Here is a 13,142-nt window from a genome sequence, read left to right as displayed (position 1 = left end):
TATGAGTTCAACTATGAATATGAGTTCAACTCTAAATGACTCAGCTGCTCTAACCATCAAAGTTTTTATATCATTTTATTTTAGCATTTTGAACAAACTTAATGCTGAATGTACACTTATTGGTCAGTCTATAGAATTGTCTCCTACTTACTAAATAAACATGATCAGATACTCTAACTCTCAGGTTCGTGACAACTCAATAACTCATGCCAGACTTGATACTGTTAATTAATTTTTTAAAAGCTTTTCTTTTTAAAAATAGAATTCATTCATTGAATGTCAATAATCATTTTTTGTATTATTGTTCGACTTTGCTATTTACTGCGATGGCATGCTTACTATCATAGTTTTTGTCATAAATTTTTTTACTGTCTTTCAAAAATACTTCTTTAAGCCAAAGTAAAAAAAATGGAGTGTAAGTTTTGCTCTAGTGTTAATCATAACTAGTCAATCATGAGCCAAGACAAAAAGGGCTGGCAGGGAAAGGTGGAGGGATGATCACTATTTTCTACATTCTACCCTTCATGCCTCCCTTGGCAATACAAAACATCTAAGGAAATCTTGTTCAGAATCTCAGCTTTTCAGGCTTCAGATAAGACTGGAGATTTATAACAATGTATTCAGGACAGCCGACCTTCGACCTTGAGTGGCTACCATCTATTACACAGACTATTGATTACTGTTAGGGGTGTCTTTCTGGTCTACTGTAAGTTTCATCTCCCTTCAATGGTTTTGCTGAAAGTGTTCATGTTTACTTTCATTTTTTCTTAAAAGAAGTATTTACTCAGGACACTGTAGCTCTTACAAAGTTTTCCCATCACCAACTCTTACAAAGCAGAATACAGAATTTTTTTGGCATTATGTCAAAGCCCTGGTCACACAACAGAAGGAAAAATTGCAAAAGTCAACCTGTGAATTCCAATTTTTATGACTATAGGTAGTCTTTTGAGTTATACGCTGGAGTTGATTACAAGGATATCCAGTCAGCAGCGAGTCAGCAGAGATAGCCTTGAACTGCAGGCACATTTGCTTGCCACTGCCTTGAAGTTTGTAACATGTCAGGCCAGTTGATATAACAAAACAGCTTATCCCTAACAAGGGTAATTGGACTTTTATGTGCGCTGGAAACAGGTAACACAGCGGTGTTTGCCATTTGTTTGCTGCCTATAACTTACCATCCGTTGGTTTATATTGAAGAAATTAAACAGCGTTTGATCACAGGTTATACATCAGCCTAATGGCTAGCAAAGCGTCCCACTAATTGAGGTTCATGGGGATAGTCCAATTTACCCATTACCAGCTTATAGTATATTCTGTTTGAAGGCTAAAACTTGAGGAAGAATGGCTATAATAGACCATATCTATAAATATGAATATGTATTCTATATACTACATTCTATGTTTTATATTTTTACATCTTACATTTTATATTCTATAATCCATATTTTATAATGCACATTATATATTTAATACTTTATATTTTATGATCTATATTCTATAGTCCGTATTCTATAACTTATATTATATATTTAATACTTTATATTCTATCATCTATGTTTTATATTCTACATTCTATGCTCTAGATTTGATATTCCGTATTTTTAGTTTGTATATTTTTATATCTATATCCACCAACTAATGCTTATTTACCGCTATATAAAATTTGGAAGCTGAATATAAATAAAGCTACATGTAAGTGTTATAAAGAATTACAAAGCTATATATTTTATGTACGCGCCTTTTACCAAATACATAATTATAATTGAGACATGTTACTTTTAGATATAGTTTAATTATTAAACGCTTCAAACTACATTTTCAGTATCTTCCAACAATTAAGTTGTTGAATTCTAAAGATTATTGTGTGAGGAAGCCCATGCTGCAGAAGCTACAAGGCTATTCTACATTGTTTGCACAAGTTATTATTCTTTGATCTTAAAAAAAGAATTTCGCTACTTTCTAATTCTTTGAAAGCCTCTCAGATAAGCCAGCATTTACTCAAGAAAGTTGTCCTTTCAGCACACCAAAAGCTATATTTACTATGTTTATGAGTAATTATGCTTATTTTAGTAAAAGTAGACATTGTTAATAGTTAACTGACCTCTAAAGTTACCCGAAGGTCGCCTATGTGAGCTATGAATGGTTATCGACAGCCAGATATTAAATATGGTTTATTGTATTAAAAATCTGCAGTCATGCAGATTTCTAAAGAATTGAAACTCAGTATAATGATAGGTTTATAGTGAGCCAGAAAGGCAGACATCTTCAGAGGTACATATCTATTTATAATCCAATTTGCTGCATCTGTAAGTACCGATTATATGGGTGCCAATTCTGTGTGTTCAAGTTATTTTTATGCGCTGTAAGAAGGACTATTAAAGGTCCTTTATAATAATCAACTAACATACATAGTTGGTTGATTTGTAGCATGAGTTTCACCTTTGATGAGTGTGGCAAACTTTCTAATATTTTGACTTACAAGCTGAGCCTATTGCTATGCATTTATGCAGAGATTAGGAAAACGTTCTATGATTAGAAAAACATTATAAAATAGGTTTGCATTCTGAGATATAATAGACACTTGCTAAATATAGGTAAATTTTCATATGTAATCTTTCCTGTATGTTTTCTTTTGCTGCTTTTCTGTAAATAGAAATATTTTTTCATTGCATCGCAACATATTGACATATTTGACTTTTTGTGGTATTACGATTTCTTGTCAACTACCTACAATGTTAGGCCTACTCCTACAAGTACACCTAAAGAAGTATACAAGTACACTTGGAAAAATATACAAACATAAAATGCTAGTACTATTGCTGGTAATAGCATGCATCAGTCATGTTACCAAAACATTCAAGAGCTACTGTATCCGTAGTTACGACTAGCTCTGTATGACATCGTAAAGCAGTCTGATAAGCTGTGCCTCTAGGGCATATTTGATTAGGAATTCATAAAAGTGTTTCTTATCAACCCTGATTCACCTGCAGCTTTAATCCTTAGCTAAAACATTCAGGAAATTAAAATTTTTTTGCGGTTAGATTTAGTAATTATTCACAAAACTGTCAACTTGATATCGTAGTTGTTTTTAATTATTTTTGCAAAATTTATATACTCGCGTGTTGAGATTTGGCAACTTTACAAGGTGTGACATCACATCAATTCCAGCAAGCTTAGAGCTCCTTGATGAAATAAGAAAAACCTTTTAGAACTGTATCATAGAGAGTTGCAAGTATATTTATTTCAAATAAAATAGTTATATTACACGTATGTTTTCATTTTGTAGCAATTTAAAATATAGTCAATAATCTACACTCTGTTTGTACTATATTACTTGATATATTTTTTTAAGGCTGCAATTGATAACTGACGCACGTTTATTCTTGTTGCGCATCTTGCCATAATGAGCTCTTTGTTTAGATACCGCCATCTCCCTAGCGATGCCTCAAACATACCCCTAGCAATGCCTCAAACTGATTGGCATCATGCAAAAATTAAGGTTGCGATTCATACTTCTGAAAGGAGACCAATAGCTTTGGTAATTACTCAGTGCAGGTTCAGCTAATAGCCTGGGTAATTAATATCTTGTATTTCGTGTGCGAAGGAGTCAGTTAAGAAAATTTTTTATAATTGATGGCTTTTCTAGCATTTCATCTCGGTGCCTATTAGGAGAAAAATTATATTCAATAGCCGCTGGTGCATAGAAACAGCGTTCTGAGCCGCAATGGCAAATCTTACCTCACATCCTTCTTAGAAGCAGTAAGGTTTTGATAATATACGCTATAACATGGTATGACTACAATAACTATCATCGTGCATCAGGGTTTGCCCGATCACATATTAAAGCCATTTCAAATAGAAAGTTTTTTTCCAACTTGTTTTTGACTATAGTTCAACTAAATTTTTATTGCTCATTACAGATATATATTCAAAAAATCATAATCAACTTTTTCCACAACAACTTTTTGCATTAAAATGAAAAACTTATTATTTTTTTTGACATCATTTCTGTCGCAATATTTTTAGCTCAGGCAGTTTTAGCATTTTAAGGATAAAGCTAAAAACCTTGAGCAATTTCTGGATACACTTAGTTTCCATGATGCGGATGATGTATATTTAAAGTTGTGCGTACCATGCGTTACCATACAATAAGGGTTTCAATAGACATTCTGAGAATGCACATTAACGCTGGTGCATTGTTAAAAAAGACAAGGACTTCTATACCAGAGGTCATAGCTGCGCATTCAGAACTGTTCAAATCTAAAAATAGCTGAACAATAGAAAATGTTTAAAATGGAATAGCTTGCACGGCATTTTCTTGCGTATCATGGCAAGTGCAATTTCCATCTTTCACAAGCATGAAACGAATGGTAAAAATTTGCAAGCAACAAAACTCACTCGACTTGCCATTTTAGCTGTTTCCATCTTGCAGATAACAGAAACTTGGAGATTAACCGTGTCAAGGAAACAGCGAATATGCTGCTGCCGACAATTACTGTCGGCAGCATATGAACTGCTTTGTTAATGGTTTTTATCAGAGAGATCTGAAGAACAGACACAACTTGGTCTTGGTTAATCAAAGATAAAGACAGCAGACAGTGTATTCATCTCACTCAGCCCAGTTGCTGGATTATCCAAGGAATAAAGGCAGACTATCGGCTTGTCTCTGAGAAACGCTAATTAAAATGAATTCATACTTTTGTTCAAATGATTGAGCTAAACTAGATGAGGGCAGCATCTCACCAGACGCTGTAAACTCGATAATGACTTTCGAATGAGTCAGTATTGAGTGCACTTGACCAACGACTGTATCACCTGACAAAAGTAACAGCGCTGTGAGAGCTATTGGAGTTATACCTTGGAATGTTGTGGTTCGCCTGTAAACATGCAGATAATCGTGTGAACTTGTCAAAGATTTGGTGACGATGTGGCTGATATTCCACCAATGCTCGGCGAATGGAATGTATTAAATTATTAATATGGGATTATAAAAAGTAATGAAAGTACATCACAAGAGGTTTGTCACAGACCCGCTTAGTATCATCTCACTTGCTAGCCGTTGTCTATTAAATATCGCTTATGCCATCGAGGGTTCCTTTCAAGAGTGCATACAAATTCTGTGAAAGAAATATGCAATTTCTTTTCAAGTTCCTAATTAGTTTCTACCAAATTTAAATTAACTCACAAAGCTAATCCATGATACCATCATATGAAATGTTTTGCTATTTGTTGTTTGTCAAAAACATATTACCATTAAAAAAATCACAAAGCAATAACCTGACTGCAGTTCTATGAACACAATCAGTTTTGTTTGTAGGTCATTTTGTATAAAATGATTAGTTCGTCATCATTGCAGACCTGGAATAATATGCCAAGGTTTATGACATACTATGAGCGTGCAATAACAGACCCACATTTCTAAATAACTGTACGAGGGCAGTAAAACATCTACTGGGGTAAAGAACTAGTCTAATCATAAAACATGCATGAAAGTCTAAATTGTTAAGTTGCATCTTCAGGTTTCTAAATATCTAATTATAATGCTAGTGTGGCATGGCCATAAGAATCTAGAGCTTTCAACTACGGTATTATACGGATGTCCTTGATAAGGGTGAACGTCTGTAAATTATTGTTTGCTCAGGGTGAGCGATCTCAGTAAAGGTACGGCCAAAAGAGAATGAACCTTAATTTTTACTCCTACTCATAGAATGTCAGCCGGTCTGTAAAAGAGGCTCTAAGTTTTATAAACTATTGCTGCATTTTTAAATAAATCTATGTGAGCATACATAGAAGCAAATTTAAAACTGTTCAAGTAAATGCATCAATTCTTTGACATTGAATCATGTGGAATATGCCAGAGCTGCTTTCAAATGACTTTTTTATGACTCAAATCAAATCCCCGGCCCTTGTCAGCAGATTCGAAGAAAAGCAAATCAAATCGAATCAGCCCAATAACGAATTCAAATCCTGAATCATTTGAGAATGATTTGAAATACTCTTTCAAATTGTTTGCTCAATTATTGCATAGTAAGATCAATCTACTTTGTAGCTGTAGCGGCATAGCCTGTACTCCTCCTATCCACAGGACCTGAACCAGAGAGAAAGGGTAAGGGGTTTGCCCCCCTGCCCGTTTTGGGTTCTATGGATAGGAATAGTATAGCTGTATCTCTGTACCACTATATGTATTATGTATGCTAAATTCATCACTAGATACGGTTTTGTTAATTGTTCTACGAGGTATGTTAAAACATCATTGCAGAGCACATCATACCATTGGCTCGATACATCAATGAATGAGTGGAGGGTTATGTAACAGTATATGGTCATGGCTGTCACTTTGGTTTTATTGAAGCTTTTAAGCAAGAATGTACAAATGTAAAAAAATCAACTTTAGATACTTGTTTAAAGTTACAAAATATAAGATAAAATCTGAAAATATTGGCAAGTGAAACACAGTTACTGGGCTTGAACTTGAAGGAAACGAAACTAAGCATTGAGCCTATAGTCAGCAGTTACATAATATTAACACATTTACTTAAATACACTTGTTGCATTTTAGAAAAACTAGCCTGCGCAAGTTTTTAGATGTCAAGGAGCTCCTGTGTGGCCTCATGATGAAGCCACTTTTACTAAAAACCCGTTCTATGGGAGCTGATGAAGCTGGTACTGAAAGGACCTTCAGCGCCAGCGTTCTAAGCCTCCGTAACTGTGTCTCACCTTGCCAATAGCTTAGAGTGTTACAAGAAGATCTGCTTTTCGCCATATACTTTTCAACCTCCTGATGTACTGAATCTAGGTTACTTGTACTAGCTAAAGGTGCTCTATTCAAAAAATCAGCGAACATATCTTCATTAACACATATTTGTATTTGCTGAGTGCATGTGACATCCTCATTCTGTACATCGTCCTTTTTAATCGAAATCCCGTTTTAAGTATTATACTTCACTTAGTACATGTAAGTGACTGTGTATAAAAAATTATTAATTATGTTATTATACATATAATATAATTAATTATATAATAATGTATAGATAAATGGTAATGTTAAAACTATGTATGATATATAAATATTACATTTATTATACTTACTTAGATAGAATATTATTGTTATGCTATTCATTTATAATTTAAAATATTAAATTAAATCAAAATTTTATTTAATTTTATTTTAATAAATTTGATATAACAAATAAAATTTTAATTTATTTTATTAATTAAATTCCACCCAATTATAATATAATGCATATTTATATTCATGAACAATGTCATTACTGTGAATATTGAATGTGTCAGCGGCATGGAATAGTATTGTATATAATATTATATATTATAATACTATATTCATTCATTCATGCCGTAGGCACAGCACAAGTAATTTTTACTTTGACTAGTGATTGTGAGGTTAGAGTGGGATAGTCACAATCAATTACTAGCAATCAAATAATTGACATCAAAGTATTCAATGCCAGCACCACAACTACAAACATGCCTTTTCCACAACTTACCAGAGCTGCTCATGTTGATTTCTTTTACACACACGACACGCGGTCCTTTTCTTTTTTCTGTAGAGGGACACACACGCGCGGTTGCTTAGCCTCGGTACCGATGGTGCCCATTTCTTGCCAAAGTTTGGGCTAACTTCGCAAATGTCGTAAAAATGTTTTGATCGGTTACAGAAGACAAGGCTATCAATAGCGATGTGATTTTAATTATTTTTCAAATCAAGTCTTCAAATCAGCCCGAAACTTCAATTCAAGTCAAGTTACTTCCAAAACTTTTCAAATCGAATCAAATCAAATCATCATTTGTGTCAAATCAGTACAAAGTTATTTGCTTCAAATATTCGAATATTCAAATATTCAAATCACCATGATTTGAGAGCAGCTCTGGAATATGCAAAGAAGTTGTCTGCTCATGCTCATGACAGATAATACAGTTGACACAAAAGGGTTAACATATTTAACCTCGCTGCTATAGGTAAAGGCATTCGAGTTAGTAAAATGTAGCGCAAACGGGTATACAAATTCTGAAGTGTAAACATGGTGTTGAATGCAGTAAAGGCTCATAGCAGCTTATCATTAGCTTAATAATTGTTATTGATTTGGACATAGAACAGGATTGTTTTATAAAACAGATGCAAATTTAAATTTACACCATCTGTACAGCAAAAATATTAAAATTTTTTACATATCTTCAAACTTAAAAAAAATGTATGAATGATAAAAAAGTTGATAGACGTTATAACTCTGATGTCTTCGAGGGTTCCTCTACAAAGTCAATGCTAGTAAAAACTTTTGTTTTGCTGTTGGTATGCGCCATCCATTACTCACTCACATTACTATAAGCAACTTCATTATAAATTCCGTATTATTTAAAACATTCTTCAAGTTTTTCATAAATCTTGTTCTTAGGCCCACAGCTTCATTGCTAATTTTATTACAAAGGTTCTGAATTTCTGTGCATATAACAATAAAAATCGGTAAGTACTTTCGATAAGGATTTTCATAGATGTACTTCTCGGCCATAAAGTGTAACAGCTTTATGGAAGTTATTGATGGTTATATTGCTCTAGTCAGTTGTTGTAATTTTCTATTATTGTATGAAAAAAATACATTTTTAATTTAAATTGCTATAGAATATAAGCCCTTTGGCTTATTTCATTGCTTTGATAGCTTTTATAGCTTCCGATAGCTTTTATTTATAGTTTGGAATATTCTGCGCTGTTGGAAGTGCGTAGATCCAACCTTGCTCCCAAACTCAGGATTACATTAAATAGTTTTTATTGTGCTATTGAGGGTTATAATTGTGATATTCGGGCTTCATGGAATACATTGACTGAATCACAAACGTTTTCCGTCTTGCATAAAAGTCCTAAACGATCTTAAACAGATTAAATGTAACAAATAATAAACTCTGTGTACTAATTAGTTGAACAGAGTAATTGTGAAAGCAAGGTTTAGCCATGAGTTAATATAGATACAGAGGGAATATCATAATTGTCTGTTTAGGTGTTAAGGTAAGGCCATGCGTAACGATTTTTTCGTTGGTTCTGACAGAAATCATGAAATGAATGAAAAACAGAATTATTTGGCCGAAGTTACAGAATTGTCAGAGCTGTGCATGCACACCGAAATCGTCGACGAAATGCTTTTAATTGGCTAAACAAGTTATTAGCGAGCACAATTCTAGCAGCTTTCGCAATTTATATAGTCCGAGGCTCATAACGCGACACGCAAGAAAAATACTAACCCGATTCGCCATAGTAAATACAATGCAATTGACTTGATTGCACTGAATATGGCAACTCTTTCTACAAGGAAAATTTTGCTACTAAATAAGAATTGTTATTATTAAAAATGAAACGATTTGTAGCCATAGTGTCCAAACGATAAAAAACCAACAATAGCGCAATTTAAGCAGTTGCATCGCATGTACTATGTTAAATTGCACTGGTACTTTTATTGTGTGTCGTAATACGTTTCTTGGGCTATACCAACTGCGAAAGCTGCTAGAATTGTGCTCGCTAATAATTTGTTTAGTCAATTAAGAGCATTTCGGTGTGCATTCACAGCTCTGACAATTCTGTGAACTTCGGCCAAATAATTCTGTTTTTCATTCATTTCATGATTTCTGTCAGAACCAACGAAAAAATCGTTACGCATGGCCTTACCTTAACACCTAAACAGACAATTATGATATTCCCTCTGTATCTATATTAACTCATGGCTAAACCTTGCTTTCACAATTACTCTGTTCAACTAATTAGTACACAGATTTTATTATTTGTTACATTTAATCTGTTTAAGATCGTTTAGGACTTTTATGCAAGACGGAAAACGTTTGTGATTTAGTCAATGTATTCCATGAAGCCCGAATATCACAATTATAACTCTCAATAGCACAATAAAAACTATTTAATGTAATCCTGAGTTTGGGAGCAAGGTTGGAACTACGCACTTGCAACAGCGCAGAAAATTCCAAATTATAAATAAAAGCTATCGGAAGCTATCAAAGCTATCAAAGCAATGAAATAAGCCAAAGGGCTTATATTCTATAGCAATTTAAATTAAAAATGTATTTTTTTCATACAATAATAGAAAATTACAACAACTGACTAGAGCAATATAACCATCAATAACTTCCATAAAGCTGTTACACTTTATGGCCGAGAAGTACATCTATGAAAATTCTTATCGAAAGTACTTACCGATTTTTATTGTTATATGCACAGAAATTCAGAACCTTTGTAATAAAATTAGCCATTAATCTGTGGGCCTAAGAACAAGATTTATGAAAAACTTGAAGAATGTTTTAAATAATACGGAATTTATAATGAAGTTGCTTATAGTAATGTGAGTGAGTAATGGATGGCGCATACCAACAGCAAAACATCAGTTTTTACTAGCATTGACTTTGTCGAGGAACCCTGGAAGACATCGGAGTTATAACGTCTATCAACTTTTTTATCGTTCATACCTTTTTTTTTAAGTTTAAAGATATGCAAAAAATTTTTTTTTGCTGTACAGATGATGTAAATTTGAAATTGCATGTGTTTTATAAAACAATCCTGTTTTATATCCAAATCAATAACAATTATTAAGCTAATGATAAGCTGCTATGAACCACCACTGCATTCAACGTCATGTTTACACTTCAGAATTTGTATACCCGTTTGCGCTACATTTTACTAACTCAATGCCTTAACCTATAGCAGCGAGGTTAAATAAATTATGTTAACCCTTTTGTGTCAACTGTATTATCTGTCATGAGCAGACAACTCCTTTGCATAGTCAACATGATACAATGTCAAAGAATTGATGCATTTACTTGAACAGTTTTAAATTTGCTTCTATGTATGCTCACATAGATTTATTTAAAAATGCAGCAATAGTTTATAAAACCTAGAGCCTCTTTTACAGACCGGCTGACATTCTATGAGTAGGAGTAAAAATTAAGGTTCATTTTTCAACTATTTATTATATATCAAGCAGTTTTTGTCTTTTGAAAGTTAATAATTTACAGAATACATATGAATGGTTTGAAAGCTGGTTTGAAGAAACTGGTTTGGAGTTATTTTGTCAAAAGAAAACAACTCCTTAACATTTCACATTGTTTTTTCATTTAATCGTCTACTCTCTACATTTACTCAGGCTTAGAACTTTGTTGCACTTTCACTGCAAACCGCTTCATTTTTTTAAATATTTTCTTACGTGCTGTATGTCTGATACATCGCTTGTATCCGACAGATATATGATTTTCTTATATGATTTTTGAGATTTTGGTTTATGATAGTAAAGTTTTAATGATTATTTTAAGATAATAATTTGTTAGGAGACAGGGCTATAAACTTGTTAAATATGTTTAATATTTACTAGCTTATTTAATAATAGTATTTCTTTAAAATGAGCCTGGTAATGTTAGTACAAATATGGCCTTTTACTATCGCTACTTTATTACTAACATAAAAGTTGGTTATTATAAACATGGACATTATAAACAACTAATAGAATTGCAGTCAGTGTCTGTAACAACGCTACAAGTATTAGAGTCGCTGAGATGGATATAGTCAACTATCGATGAATGCATACAGACACGTTGTATATTCAAGTGATACAATATCCACTGTAGATATACAACCACTATACATGTACATCTATAGCACACTTCAATAGTAATACTAATAATAAAGAAAGTGGAATAATTAAAGACCTGCCAAGAACTGTCAATGATAATAATATTTAGCATGCATAATTTGGAGTTTTTTTCCACAGTATTCGAGTCGTTGATTTGATACTGATGCATTATCCAATGTATCTCAGTTTTAGCTGACCTGATCCCTTCACAGACTATTCTATGTTTGATAAGTGTGGAGCTACTCACTTGCAAATGATTGCTGTGTGGCCTGATACAAAACATTGCTCTCTGGTTCTATCAATAGATTTTAAATATTTTGTCCGGCATGTAATATAGAAGAAGTAGTATGCTATAAAATGACATAATATTATACTAATATAGTATAGAATAAGATAATCTTAAAGTGATATAGCATTTGATATAATATAATACAAAATAATGCATATGCTTGAGAAAATCTGTATGTAAAACTCCATTTAGAAAATTTAGTAAGCTTTTAATAATCATCTGCCAAGATATGTGTTGCATCATGGATGTGCATATATTATTTAGTAAATGTTTTTCATAACATGCACAGTTTGCTCAAATCAAGCTATTAGTAAGTCAAACTGATGCTGTCATAAAGTAATTGCGAATAGTTTATCTAAGGTTATCTAATAGAAGCAATTAAAGTAGACAGGCTACACCAATAACCTAGCACTACCTCCTATAACTGACCAAAATGGAAAACTTAGCAATAAAATCGTACCAGATCTTTGCTATCTGTACTAGTAGGAGACTGGTTTTAATTGGAGATAAACATTTGCATGAGGCTAATTACTTAGTAAGAAGCTCCAATAAATAAAAAAGATACGAGATCTGCGCATGCTGATTTGATTATCTGAAGAAAACTCAGTCATTATGAAAGGTTTATGCGTGCTTCTGTGGAAGTTAGTTATTTACTTGTAGATGCCCTTTGTGAACCTAAAAGTTTTCATCTCAGTCACGGAGTTATACTATGCTAGACCTCTTTGTTCAATGAAAAGTTGTTTGGAACTACAGTTCGTTGTGATGCAACTGCGCTTCTCTCTCACCTTATGCCAGGGCAATTTTCCTTTGATTAGAAAGCTTTGTCTTATTATACTAAGTTCATACATTACTCTATATCTGAAGCCTGTGTAATTGAATTGATCTCATTGCAGTGCTGAAAAAAGAAGGCTTCGAAAATAGAATAACTCCTTGATTCAGTAGCAAAACGTTCATAGAGCTAAAAACCGTAAATCAACTAGAATTTTAGATCAACTAGAATTGTAGATCAACTAGAATTGTAGATTTATGCATTGGAGAGTAGAGGATTACTTAATACTTATCATCTTGTCATAGCTTGTAATCACACAGCAGAGTAAGTCATGGTGAATATTTTGATACCAAATAACTGTAATGTGAATTTTGTTGCAAGTCAACCTTTAAAGGTTGACTTGCAACAAAATTTGCCATTGCAATCTATTAGAGAGAATTAAGTCATTGTA

This window comes from Watersipora subatra, chromosome 1, assembly GCF_963576615.1.
Source record: "Watersipora subatra chromosome 1, tzWatSuba1.1, whole genome shotgun sequence".
Lineage (NCBI taxonomy): Eukaryota > Metazoa > Bryozoa > Gymnolaemata > Cheilostomatida > Watersiporidae > Watersipora > Watersipora subatra.
Note: the sequence above shows the minus strand (reverse complement) of the source record.